Genomic DNA, 12,817 nt, shown 5'->3' with positions numbered 1-12,817 from the left:
GGGCCCGGCCCGCTTCCGCTCGGGGCCCGCCCGCCTTCCGCTCTGCTCCGCTCCGCGCCGTGCCGCGCCGCGCTCCTCCTCGCCGCCGCCGCCCCTCACATCGCCAGCCCGGTCCGGGCGGCGCGGCGCGGCCCGGCCCCGGCCCGCGGGAGACGCTGCTGCGCGACCGCCGGCCCGGCCCGGCCCCAAGCCCTGCGGCCGCCGCCGCCGCCTCTACCGCCGCGCCGGGCGGGCCGCGCCGCTGCTGCCGCCGCGCTGCTGCCGCCGCGCCGCCCCGTGCCGCATCGTGCCGCCTCCCGGCGGGCGGGCGGGTGCGCCCCGGCGGCGGCGGCGGCCCCCGCGCTCCGTCCCTGGTGCCGGCCGCCGAGCCCCGCCGCCTCCCTTTGTCTCCGCGCTGCCGCCGCTCACAGCCCGCGGCCCCGGGCCGCCCGCATCCCGCGGCGGCGAGAAGCTAGCGAGGGAAGGGAGTCGCGCCGGCCCGGCCCGGCCCGCCCCGCCGCCGGTACCGACTCCGCTGCTCCGGGCCCGGCCGCCGCCGGCCGCCTGCTCCACTCCGCCGCGCGCCGCTCGCTGCTGGGCCCCGGCGCCGCGCTCCGGCCGGGCGGGAGGGGGAGGAGAAGGGAGGGAGAGAGGGAGGAGGCGGCGCGGGGCCGGGCCTGGCGGCGGCAGCAGCACCGCTCCTCCCGTCTTTCCCCCCCTTTCACCCCCCCGCGCCGCTTGCGCAATGGTACGATCCGGAACACTCCGAGCCGTCGCCCTGGAAACAGCGCGGCCCATTCGCTGCGCCCCGCCGTTAACCGTTGCTGCGCCGCGGCGGCGCCCCGTTGCCCGCCGGGGCCGCCCGGAGCGAGCAGGCCTCAGCTCGAGGCACCCCCCGAGCGCCGCCGGGGCGCGTCGCCCCCATCCCGCCCTGTCAGTGTGGAGAAGCCGTCGCTGGGCGCTGTCTTGTCATCCTCGGGTGCCTCGTCCCCCGCAGATGGCAGCCCCGCGTCAGCGCAGCCCCGCACCGCGGTCCAGCCAGGCCACCCCGCTTCAGGCCCGCTGCCTCACCCGCTCCCCAAGAGCCCATAGTGGTGGTGTTGGGCTTTGCGAAGGGCCGGCTGGTGAACAAACCCCTCAGCAGTCTGGGGAGCCCGGTGAGGAGGAACACGAGCTCATGCGGCTGCACAGTAGGGCAAGCAGAAGGCGGGCTGCAGCCTTGACTCTGCCTTTCAGAGTGCAGGCTGTTGTGATCTGTGGCTTGGCCTTGAGACTGCATGATGGCCCTGAGGACCATTATTTGGGAACATCCTGTCTAGGCATCCCTTGCAGAGCGATAGGAGCATGAGTGTAGATAGCTCGCAGATCTGGGTAACCATCAAGGTTGCTAGACCTTTGGGCGGACCGTTTTAGGGCCTCTGCAGTGGGAAATGGAAAACTTCTGAAAATGGCTTTCAGCTAATGGTCTCCTTTAACTAGCTCTGAAAACAGTTGAGCTGCTCACATAAATGAAGCAATTTCCATTGATTTCCAGTAATTTCAAGAGAGAATGTTTGAAATTCACGTTTCCTGTGTGTCTGTAGCCTTGTGTAATGGTAAGTGCATGTTTCAACACTGGGAAGCGTTACGGCAGTGTTAAAAATGGATTAAGTTCTATCAGAGATCAGGTAAGGCTTTTCAAAAGAGTTTCAAAGAGCAGGACTGCCTTTCTGTGCCAAAATAAAAAAAAGAAAAGTAAAGAAAAAAGAAAGTTCACATTTGTTCGACACAACAGGGCGCATTTTTAATACTGTTTGGATTACTAAAATTCTACCAAAATCAGCCTAGTTACTGATGTGTTTTCTGTAGTGAGTTCCTTCACTAACCTGAAGGAACAGGCTCTATTTTAATCATCATCTAAATTTATCTGCTACAGAAACGCCCATGGCTCCATCTTCATGTACAGATTCTGCATTAGTAGACTCCGTTGACTACTTAGAGGTTAAATGTTTAGATTTTGTTCTGCTTTTTTATTTCCCTTCTACTTTAAGTGGGAGGCAAGGCGAGTGGAAGAACTCTGAGGCCCTGGTCCTGCAATGAGATCCCTGTGCATATAAGCATCACTGTCGACATCAGGCTGTGGTTTGGCACTGCAGGAAAGCCAGCAGTACAGCTCCTATTATTGGCTCAAAAATGGGGTGGCCGCGTGATGTGAAGCACTGACCTGGTGGCATTCATTCACTCTGCCTGCTTGAGTTAATTCAAGGAGTTTTTGACAGGTTAACTTTTTACTAGCAGACTTTATGCTGGATCAGGTATCACTGTACACAACTCCAGCCAGATCAGGTATCGTCTGCACCCCTGCGCCTGGCATATGGCCAGCGTAAAATTGGCGTTGGCTCCGTATCGCGCGCTCTGGCTCATTCAGCAGAAGCATGATCACGTGCCTTGGCCTGATCCCGATCAAATCTGTACTCCTGGGTGATCCAGCAATGTGTAGACCTGGTTTTAATGATCGTGGAGCTGTATCCACACAGATGCTGTATCAGGGTGCCACCCAGTATGGATTATCTTTATTTAGTTTTGTGCTGTCAGGGGGGGATGGATAACCATCGGGTTCATAAGGAAAAGATTATGGACAATAGATTTTGCTGAGCAGCCACACTGCAGATCTACTGTGCTCAGAGCAGTTGTAGAGCATCACAACTGAAAAGGAGAATTTCCATGAAGTGAGGAGCGGGTGAAAGGTGCGGCATCTCATGGGCTGCATGGACCTGCCTCGTGCTCGGCTGAAGACAGCGGGATTGCTTCCAAGAAGGCCAAGTCCGGTAGACATCAGGCAGCGTGTGAAAGGAATGTGGTACAAAGGTGGTGTTGGTGTATCTCAGTGATTGTTGCATTACTCATAACTGGCAAAGCTACGAGCAAGTTATACAAGTCATTCTGAGAGAGTGCTAATGAAGTCTTTTACCATATTATCCCAAATTCGACTGCAGAATCTTAGCCGTGGAAATAACGTGGTATTTCCTCCCTCTAAGCCTTTCACCTTCAAACCACGTTTGAGGGGGAGTGAGGAAAGGCGTGCTCTTTAAGGCATAAAAGCTTACCTGAAATACTTTATGTCTTAACACGTTGTGTCTGTAGTGCCTGTTGTGTGTAACCTGCAAAGGTTAGATAAAGCATTTTCTGGAGACCCTGAAGTCCCTTTTCTCACCTATTACGTACTTTGAGTGTCTGTGCTGCCTTGTGAACAATTAAGATCTACGTGTTAGATGGAACAGCCCTGGAATTTGGACTCAGAATCCTAATCTGCCGTGGGGTTGGGTTTTTTTGGGGGGAGGCACATAAAGTATTTTTTAGTAGATTTTAATTGCTCACTTTTGTAAGTGACAGATATTTGGAAATAGAGGTTTAGAAAGACAAAGTGCATGAAAAGAGCCAATTTATCACGTAGTTGTTCTGTTGACTATGTTTCCAGCAGTAAGGAAATATGTGCCATGTTTTTCATGATCTCATATGGTATAAATAGGAGGTGGTAATCACTGTGCGATAAACTGCATTTTATTAAAAATCCCTGCCTGCCTTGTATATGCTCTGACTGCTGATCCATCCCCTCTGGAACCGTCTCCAGCATTCCAGCCCCTTGAGCAGCTCCCAACAGCCACTTTCTCTTTTTGAAAGCACTTGCCAGATAAATGTTTCGCTCTGGTTTTCTCCCCCAGTTACACCGGTGTTCAGCAGAGGCCGGACAGTTTTGCTTGGCAGGGGTTCAGGAGGAGCCGCGTAACTCGTTTGTTTGTGGCTTCTGTGATTGGAAGTAAGTTGTGCTGATAAAGCTGCACCATCGTCTGTCTTTTATCTTTCATTGCATGGCTAGGCATAACATCCATCCACCAGGTCTCCTCTCAGTCTGCCCCTATTTTGCTTCTCAACTTGCAGGGTAACTTTTGGCTCAAATTAATCATTTAAGAGATAACAAATACAGAGTCCTTCCCTAGCTGACCTTGTCTTCTGCCACCCTTCTCCATGTGCTTTCTGCATTTTCATGGCTTCAGTCATAGAACGGAAAACTTGGGAATTTACCCACAGGAATCTTCTTGGCCTTTGGCTTCTTCTTACCAATGGGTGGTGGCCACTGGGACTGCAGGATAGAAATGACACAAAAACGCTGGAACAATAAATCCCATGGTCCACTAACCTTTCTCTCTCTTTTGATCCATTTAACCTTAAATTAATTCCTACAGTAATATATTTTCCTGCCTTGCCTAGCAGGGATTGTGGTTCCTTGAGGGATTGTGTTCTTCCTTGCGTTCTCTTGTGCCCCTCCCATTGCTTCACCTGGCTGCACTATCCCACATCCCAGAGCCTGGGAAATGAGAGGCAGCTTCATCCGAGGGAGCAGACAAGCAGCTCAGATGTGTTCCACTCATGGCTAAGATGATCCAAGGGATATTGGGGAGGTAGGAGCCCAATGGGATCCTCGTTCATGCAGGCAGCTTTGGAGATCTGAGCTTTCATTTAAAATGGTGGTGTTTTACTTCCCACCTTTGAAAAAAACAGAAGGCATGGATGGCCTCTGCCTTCCTCATCTGTTGCAGCAGCTGCAGGCTGGTGCCTTTTGGGGTGCAGACTAACACAATCCATTAGCTAATTTCCCGTGACTGGCTGATGTTGGGTTTTCAGTCCCTTTGTGCAGCCCACCACAACATTACTTCTCAGTTTAAAGCATTTCACCACAGTCAAAGCTATAGTGAGGAAATTTCTCCTCTCCAAAAAAATGCATTTGGCTTAATGAGTAGTTCAGTTTACACTGTTTTGGGACTGGTTGAAGTTCTAATGTCTGCCACGCTCCAGGGGGCTATGATTGGCCTTCACAAATTGGCTTCCAGACCTCCTTCATCAGACTGGGAGTGTGTCCACAAAAATCAGCAAACTCCAATACAAACAATGGTCTTAAACGGGGTTTAAAGGTGGTTTAGTGGAACTTCTTAAAAGTCAATTTGGGAAATGGTTTTTGTGATTGCCTCTTGCATTGCTGACACCATCTTCTGACATGGCTCAGCAAAATGAGGGTGCCAGCTTGTCATGGAGACAATGTAGTGCTCACCAGTGTTTCACGCTGAGTGGACTCCTGACTAATAGCGTAGAGCTTTTCTTCTCTTACAAGGTGTCAAAAGAAGCTGCGCTGGGGTGTTTTAGAGGTTCCCTTCCTTTCTTGAATGTAAAGCAAAGAAAATTCCCTAGAACCCTTCTGTGAACTCAGTGACTAATTACATGACAAAGATCTCTGTTAAGAGTTACGTGTTTAAGTGTAGGCAGAACAGATGTGTAGTATGCATACATAAGCGTATATACATCTCTATACACATGCATACACACATACATAAGTCAGGATAGGGCTGTTAAGTGAGTGGGTTCCCTTTGGAATTCATGCTGGTCATGATCTTTTTTTGATCAGAGATTATAAAGAAAATTTAACTAGTCAGTGGGTTATGTCAGTGTCTCACCACTGTAAAAATTCTTCACTATGAGGTGGTGAGACATGGGAACAAGTTGCCCAGGGAAGTTGCCCCATCCTTGGAAGTGTTCCAAGGCGAGGTTGGATGGGGCTTGGAGCAACCTGGTCTAGTGTGAGGCTCCCCTGCCCATAGCAGGGGGTTGGAACTAGGTGATCTTTAAGGTCCCTTCCAACCCAAACCGTTCTACAATTGTAACATCAGGATCCTCTTGCATGCAGAGCTTTGTTGCGAAGCTTGGGTCACTATGAAGCTTTCCTTAAAAATAAAAAACCTGGCGGGTTTTTTTCTGTACTTTGCAGATATCATCTCTCAAATAGGTGATACACAAGACTGTGGTTTAGGATTACATGGTTCGTCCTGCACAAAGTAATTCTGATCTGCTATGTGTTTCCTGGTGTCAGGGTGGCTTATGCAGTGTACTGTGAACATGTGGTTAGGCGCTGGGGCCAAATGCGGAGCTGATGTTTCAGTGCAGACTCCAGCTCTATGTTTAAGCCTTTGGAATTTGGGTATTTTCTTCAGGTTTTGATTTTGCCTGTCAGTCAGTAGCTGAACAAGAATAGAACTATGCTGATACAAGAAGGAATGGTTAGAGGATGTAAAGCGTGGGAGGTCTGGATTATATTCCCAGTTTTGCCATTAAAGTGGTCAGCAACTGCTGATGCTGTTACAGATTGAACCAAGCATAAATAAAAGGATCGCCTGAAGAACCAAAATAATAGGTTATGGTCCAGGCAACTGCACTTGAATGCTGTGTACCTATCATGTATGTCTCCTCTGCTCTTGTGGGACAGGTCTGTCTGATGGTTAGAGCCAGTGACCTGGGCCCCTGGCCGCAGGCAATTCTCTTGACTCTGCCATGCATGTCATACCCCTCATAGCTTACATGAAGCTCAGTCCTCAGTGGTTAAAAATCATCAAAGGGAAAGTGCTCTGGAAGGGCAGCATGTAAAATCTCAAACTTCAGTGCTTGCAGTTCATTGCATTGGGTGCTATTTTAAGTGTTGAGCTTTGTTATTTCTTTATTAGCAGTACCAAGGAAGATCAAGATGGCAGAAAATATCTGATGTAATCATTATTATTAAAAGCAGTAGCACAAAAACAAAGAGATCTTTCTGGTAGTAATTGCTTTCATAAGCCATTCCTGAGGATTGAACTCTTGAGACCTCTACAACTCAATCTAAAAGGGGCAGCCCTGCAGTCACAGCAGAAACATGTGTGTCCAACACGCTGGGTGGTACCTGTTTTACAGCAGCAGGTTTGTGAAATCTTCCCCTGTAACAGCTGTTTAGTCCAAAACCCAGCAGAGACAGCCAGACACTGTGTGTGTGTTGCTCTGTTGACAGCCAGCACATTCAGTCTGGGATGGAGGAGATGTTCTGGCCCTTGGCTGAGGTTGGAGAAGTGTGGGTGCAGCCTCTCCTCTGCCAAAGGGTTCCATGCAGTCAGGGAAGATGTAGCAATACTGGCCAGCTTGCAAGTGAGTGTAATTTGGCTATCAGGGAAGCTTCTTGCTTGTACTTTCTATCAGAAGCTCCAAGGAAGAAAAGGCATGAATAACTGGGCTTGTCCCTCTTCAGTCAAGCGTTGCGTAGTGCCCCAGGAGCGAGCTCCAGGAGCAGGTAATTCATATATTCTTGAGAGAGGTAACCTCACAAGAAGGTAACCTCATCCCAGGGAGAGTACAGATGTAGCTGCGTGGTTCTTAAAACACACATTTTTGTACCCATGGATTACTGTGGTATTACTTTTAACTATTAACTACTCCCTTTCTGGACTGTGGCCACCAGCACATTTTCAGGTAGTAAATAGCATTCTGAAATTGGCAGTTCACTAGAATTGGACAAAGTTATGTCACCTGCTCTGCGAGCATTGGCTCTGAAGTAAGTTCGTACAGGAAAATGGAAAAATAGGGCAGTAATGTTTTGGAAACATGCTGTGAAATTCAGAGTCACAGTTGGAGCCCGGCACAAACTGCAGGTGAGAATTACAAAATACAGTATTACATGAAAGGTGGGGTAAAGATATAAAATACAATTCTATGCATAATGGAGGATTTCCATTAGTTCTGGCCAAAGGAAGGTTGCTTTAACAATTTGTTCCTAAAAGTAACTGTGCAGAAACAATTGGTGTTAAATTTCCCTGATTTTCTGAGAGGTATCTGCTGCAATTCCAATGGATGCACAGAGAAGTGGTGGCAAAAGGAGGCGCCTTTCAGAAACTGCTTTCGTTCTTGCTTCTGTTCTTGGGTATGTGTGGACACTCTATTCAGACTGCTAAATTCACGAACACGTTATCTGCCTGTGCACGTCAAAAAGCTTGAAAAGCCTCTCTGAAAATGCAGGGGTAAAATTAGGGGGAGACACAAACAGGGTGGGAAGAAGGTATAGAGTTCACCGTGTTGGGGGTGGAAGTATAAATGGGTAAAACAAGAGCTGCGTTTTATGCTAGTTCTTTCAAGTTGTTTCTACACCATTCAGAAAAAACACAATAATCATTTGCCTATGGTACAATGTAAATGAATGTCCTGTGTGACCAGGCCCTGTCATGTACAATGAGAACACAACTTTCTGTAATCCAGATGGTTCCCAATTTTTTTAAAAGTGTGTGTGCACAGGGAAATGTAAGCTAGAAATACTGCTTTTCCTCCTTTTTTTTTTTTTCCCCAGCATACATGCTGACTAAATTATGTGGAAAAGCCGCTTTCTTTCCACTATTTCACCCCTGAGATCCAGTATTTTCCTAGCCTTGTCGGTGTTGTTATTCCACACTTTTTGCCAGCAATCCTGGTCTGTATTCTTTATGTTCCTTTTGGAACACTGAATCCTTTTGTAAGATTATTCCTTGATGCCCCGAAGCAGGAAACAAAACCAAAAATCTTCAGATGTATTGAAACCTGTGAAAATATTTGTAGAACAGGAATGGTTGCCAGGATGTGGGAAACAACAGGTAACTAAATAATACTCCTTTGCATATCTGTAGCACCTCTCCTTTGGCAAAATGAGAGCTCTGTGTAATCATGTAATACCTGCAGCTTCTCAGTGTTTCGGGTTGCTTTAGCCCTGTCGCATGTGTGATGATATCGAGCTCCAAAAGATATCTTCTGCATGGATGGGAAGTTAGTACCCACGGCTCAACTTTGTTTGAAACCCTGGGTGTTTGGGCTCAGGAGGTCTCACGCTAGGTGCCTATAAGTATAGGCATGAAATCAGTTTTTGGAAACTTAGGACTGAATGACTTTCCAACGTCACATGCTGGGTTTGTTGCAGGGCCAGGAATACAGCCCAGATCTCCTGGCTCCCTACCCGCTGTCTGAACAGCAATGCCAGTCCTCAGCTCCGTTTCAAGGGATCCTAGAAAACACTGGCATTTTAGCAAGTCAGCTGGCAACTTCGCTGTGTTTTGTTTAGAATGGTTCACATTCTTCCATCTAATTCCCACACTGAAAATTTTCAGCTTCCTATTTTCCCTGAGCTGTTCCAGCAAGACATACTGAATATGCAGATGTGATGGCACACATTCACACACGTGCTTTTCCTGAAGCAACCCCTTAAAGTTTGTTCTGGATGTTTGTTTTACTCTGGTTCCTCTAATCCCCAAAGTGACATTAAACACATTTTTTTGTTCAACCTTTGCATGAAACATACTCTCTCCCTTTATTTGTAAGGATATGCGGTTTTAGTTACGTTTTGTTTTATTCCCTTGTGCGTGGAGGAGATACTGTGTAAATGAAAACATATTGTAATTATTACACACCACGCACACGTCTTCTCAGACATCTCCCATACATGCCTTCTCTAGAATGTATTTTTGAACGTGAACATCTCTGTGTTTTCAAACCCATTCATGTAATAACTGCTTTCACTCTATTAGTGATCAGACATGGGGGCTATTCACTCAAAGTCTTGGAAATACATTTCAAAGGCAACTTAAATTGTGACTGAGAGCAGGAATAGGAGCTGGGAGGCTTGGTAACCCATTTCCTAGTGATGAATCTGTCAGTACAACACAGGCACTGGGCTTGACCGATGAACTGCACACTGTCAGCACGAGTGAAGTAAATACAATGAAAAAGCTGGCTTCTGCTTCAAGTGAGGAAGTTATTTTGCTGGAACAGCATAAATCCTTAATAGGATTTCTTGCTTACCTTGCAACACAGAAATTTGGGCAATTCCTTCTCTCCTCCTACACCTTGCCCACTGCAGGGACGGGTGCATATATCCTCATACACTGGCTTTCTGTGGTGCACACCTGCAAGCCAGCATGCAAGACGCCACTCACATAACCCTTCCGTGCAATGCAGCATGCTTCCCTCACCTGCAACGCAAGCAATCCCTACCTTCTCTACAAATACACTCTTTTTTGCAGGACAAACATTTTTCATTGAAAGAGCTTTGTCCAAAAAAGCCAAGTTTGCATTCCTGATTTACAGATACTCCACCCTGACGTACAGCTGTTCTACCTACAGAAACTCCCTAGTTCTGTCTCGTCAACATATTCAGTACTATGTTGCCAGAGAGAATAAATATGATTCATATAATGGGGGAAAATATCTCTGGTACTGTAAATGTCCTTTTGGATGGTGCATAGAATAGATAATTTTAATTGTCTTTGAGTGGCAGTTGGAAGAACTTACTTTCTCCCACTGGGTACATGTTTTCCCTGTACTTCAAGGGAAGAATTAAAACATTTATTTCTTTGAAATAAAGCTGTCTCCTATAGACTGTTCTCTTGTATTTGGTAAGTTCTGCCTGAGGTATTACTGTGAACATGGACTTAATAATAACTGTATATGCATGTTTTCACTGAAGGATCTTTAAATGCATAGAGCCTGTAACATATCACAGCATCCACAGGCGAGATCATAATATGGTCATGAAATAAATATACCTCCCCCTGGCAGATGAAGAAACTGAATTTCAAGGTCTCAGTTAGTTAAAACCGAAACGAGATGGCTAAGCAAATTGGCAGTGGTGCTGGGAAGACAAGGTCCTGACCTAAGCCCTTGCTGCAGTCACCAGACACAGCACCTTGCCTAGATCAGCAGGGCTCCAGACGAAGTCACTGCAGCAAGGACTGTTTGTGCCATATCGTCAGCTTTGTACGTGCTCCTTGCTGGAAATGCCAGTGCTGTGCAATTTAACTGCCACACGTTACATGGCCAGAGAGTACCATTAGCATAAAGGTAGGATGCAGCCTCAGTCACTGGGGAGGGGTGGCAGGCTGTCCCTGCAGGGCACCTGGCCCAATGTCCACACTGTGGTAAAGTGTGGCTACAGGAGAGGATTTTAGCTTCTGTCTTCCAAGCTCTGGTTGTTTCTGAGGAAAACACCCTTCCCTCTGACAGGTTAGCTCATGAATGTATACATACCTGAATTTTCAACAGGAATGAGAATCACAGAAACATAGAACCATAGAATGGTTTGGAAGGGACCTTAAAGATCATCTAGTTCCAACCCCCTTGCCATAGGCATAGACATCTTCCACTAGACCAGGTTGCTCCAAGCCCCGTCCAACCTGGCCTTGAACACTGCTAGGGATGGGGCAGCCACAATTTCTCTGGGTAACCTGTGCCAGTGTCTCACCACCCTCATAGTGAAGAACTTTAAACTTCCTCTGTCAGTTTAAAGCCATTTCCCCTTGTCCTGTCACTACATGCCCTTGTGAAAATCCCCTCTCCAGCTTTCCTATAGGCCCCCTTCAGGTATTGGAAGCTGCTCTAAGGTCTTCTCAGAGCTTTCTCCTCTCCAGGCTGAACAAGGCGAACTTGTTGCCTGTCTTCATAGCAGAGGTGCTCTAGCCATCTGATCATCTTCATGGCCTCGTCTGGACTTGTTCCAACAACAATCACTCAGTAGTTACTCGTTTCCTTCGTCAAGCGTGATTCTGAGACCTGATGACAATCTGATTCTGTAGGTGTATGACCATTCAAAGATGACGTCAACCCACATTGCATCAAAAGAAGCAGTTCTGCCCTCCCTCAGCTCTAGCAAACTGAATTGAAAAACTGGTTGGCAGTAGAAGTCAAAATACCCAAGTGCCTTTCTGAAGTTTGCAGGATCATAATGATCTGAGTCCAGTACCCTTATCCAGCCTAGCTGCACCTGTTGCAGGAATGATGACTTTTAAATCCCTATTTGAAGGGGTGCGAAACGTGGCTACTACCAACTCGGCTCTCAGGACGGCTTAGGGATAAATTCTCTGGTGTCCATCATTCATGGGCTTGTACACTACTCTCTGAGCAGATGAGGTGTTAGATAAGCACCTACATTTTCCAGATAATTTAACTCCTTGGAGTTCTGCTTCTGGTGGTTATATTTTTCATGTCAAAAAGCAGGAAAGGAGAAGTGCAGTTTTCCATGGGCACTTCTGAAATCTGATTCCTTGTTTTGAAGCCTAGGTGTGGGCTGAGCTCTTTGGAGGATAAAGTCCTCATAAGTGGAGTGCAGGATGTGCTCAGAAAACCTCACCACCAGTCTGGTGATAACTGGCTGTGTTGATGTAGAGCCCGTTTTGACTTTTGTTAGCCCCGCTGTGCTAACGAAGAGGAGGAGAAGATGGATGCTATTCTAGTGTCTGTACCACCAGCAAAAATGTCACATTGCAGTTCATGTTGAGGAGAGAAGCAGGAAAAAAAGTATAGCTTTTTTTTGGAAAGCTTTTGGATAGCTTTGGCAGTTCAAATATCTGTATAATATTGTTTGAAAACTGAGAGAAAGTCATTGAAAAGGAATAAATTTAAGTAAAATGAGCTAGTAATTGTAGTTACTTTTCCAGTTCTTTTTTCTTTCTGCTCAGGGAGGGATTTACAAAGCAGCAAATACTAGTTGCTACACTGGAAACCTCATCTGTTCCAAAGCAGGTAATTTTACACAGAGGCACCATTCAAATTAATGCTTTGTTACTGATTTTTTAAGACTTAGATTTAAATTACTATTTTGCTCTGACTACCGTGTTCTTGCATTTCAGGCCTTGTCCTGATAACACAGAGGCCTTGGCAGCAATATGGGTTTAATAGCTCCTGTCCAAGAAGCTTGTGTTCACCCTGTGTGGAGTTGCGCCCTCAGCCTGTGGCAGTGAGCTGTGAAATCAGGGAGCAGATCCACAATCAAAAAACCTCCCAGGAATACAGCTTTTTTGGAAGTGCCAGTGTCGCTCCATTCGAATGTGACTCAGGTGAAGGTGGTACTGCTGTGGCTCAGCCCCCTCCAGCCACACGTTCCTGCCCTGCTCCTTTGGGCATCTGATTCCCACATGAACCAGTCCAGGCAGTTAAATAAGTAAAACCTGATATTTTCTTCTTGCAAGTTTAATTTTGAATCTGTTTGACTCCTTATATT

This window comes from Strigops habroptila, chromosome 3 (assembly GCF_004027225.2).
Source record: "Strigops habroptila isolate Jane chromosome 3, bStrHab1.2.pri, whole genome shotgun sequence".
Classification (NCBI taxonomy): domain Eukaryota; kingdom Metazoa; phylum Chordata; class Aves; order Psittaciformes; family Psittacidae; genus Strigops; species Strigops habroptila.
The sequence above is the reverse complement of the archived record's forward strand: the minus strand, read 5'-3'. Positions refer to the sequence as shown.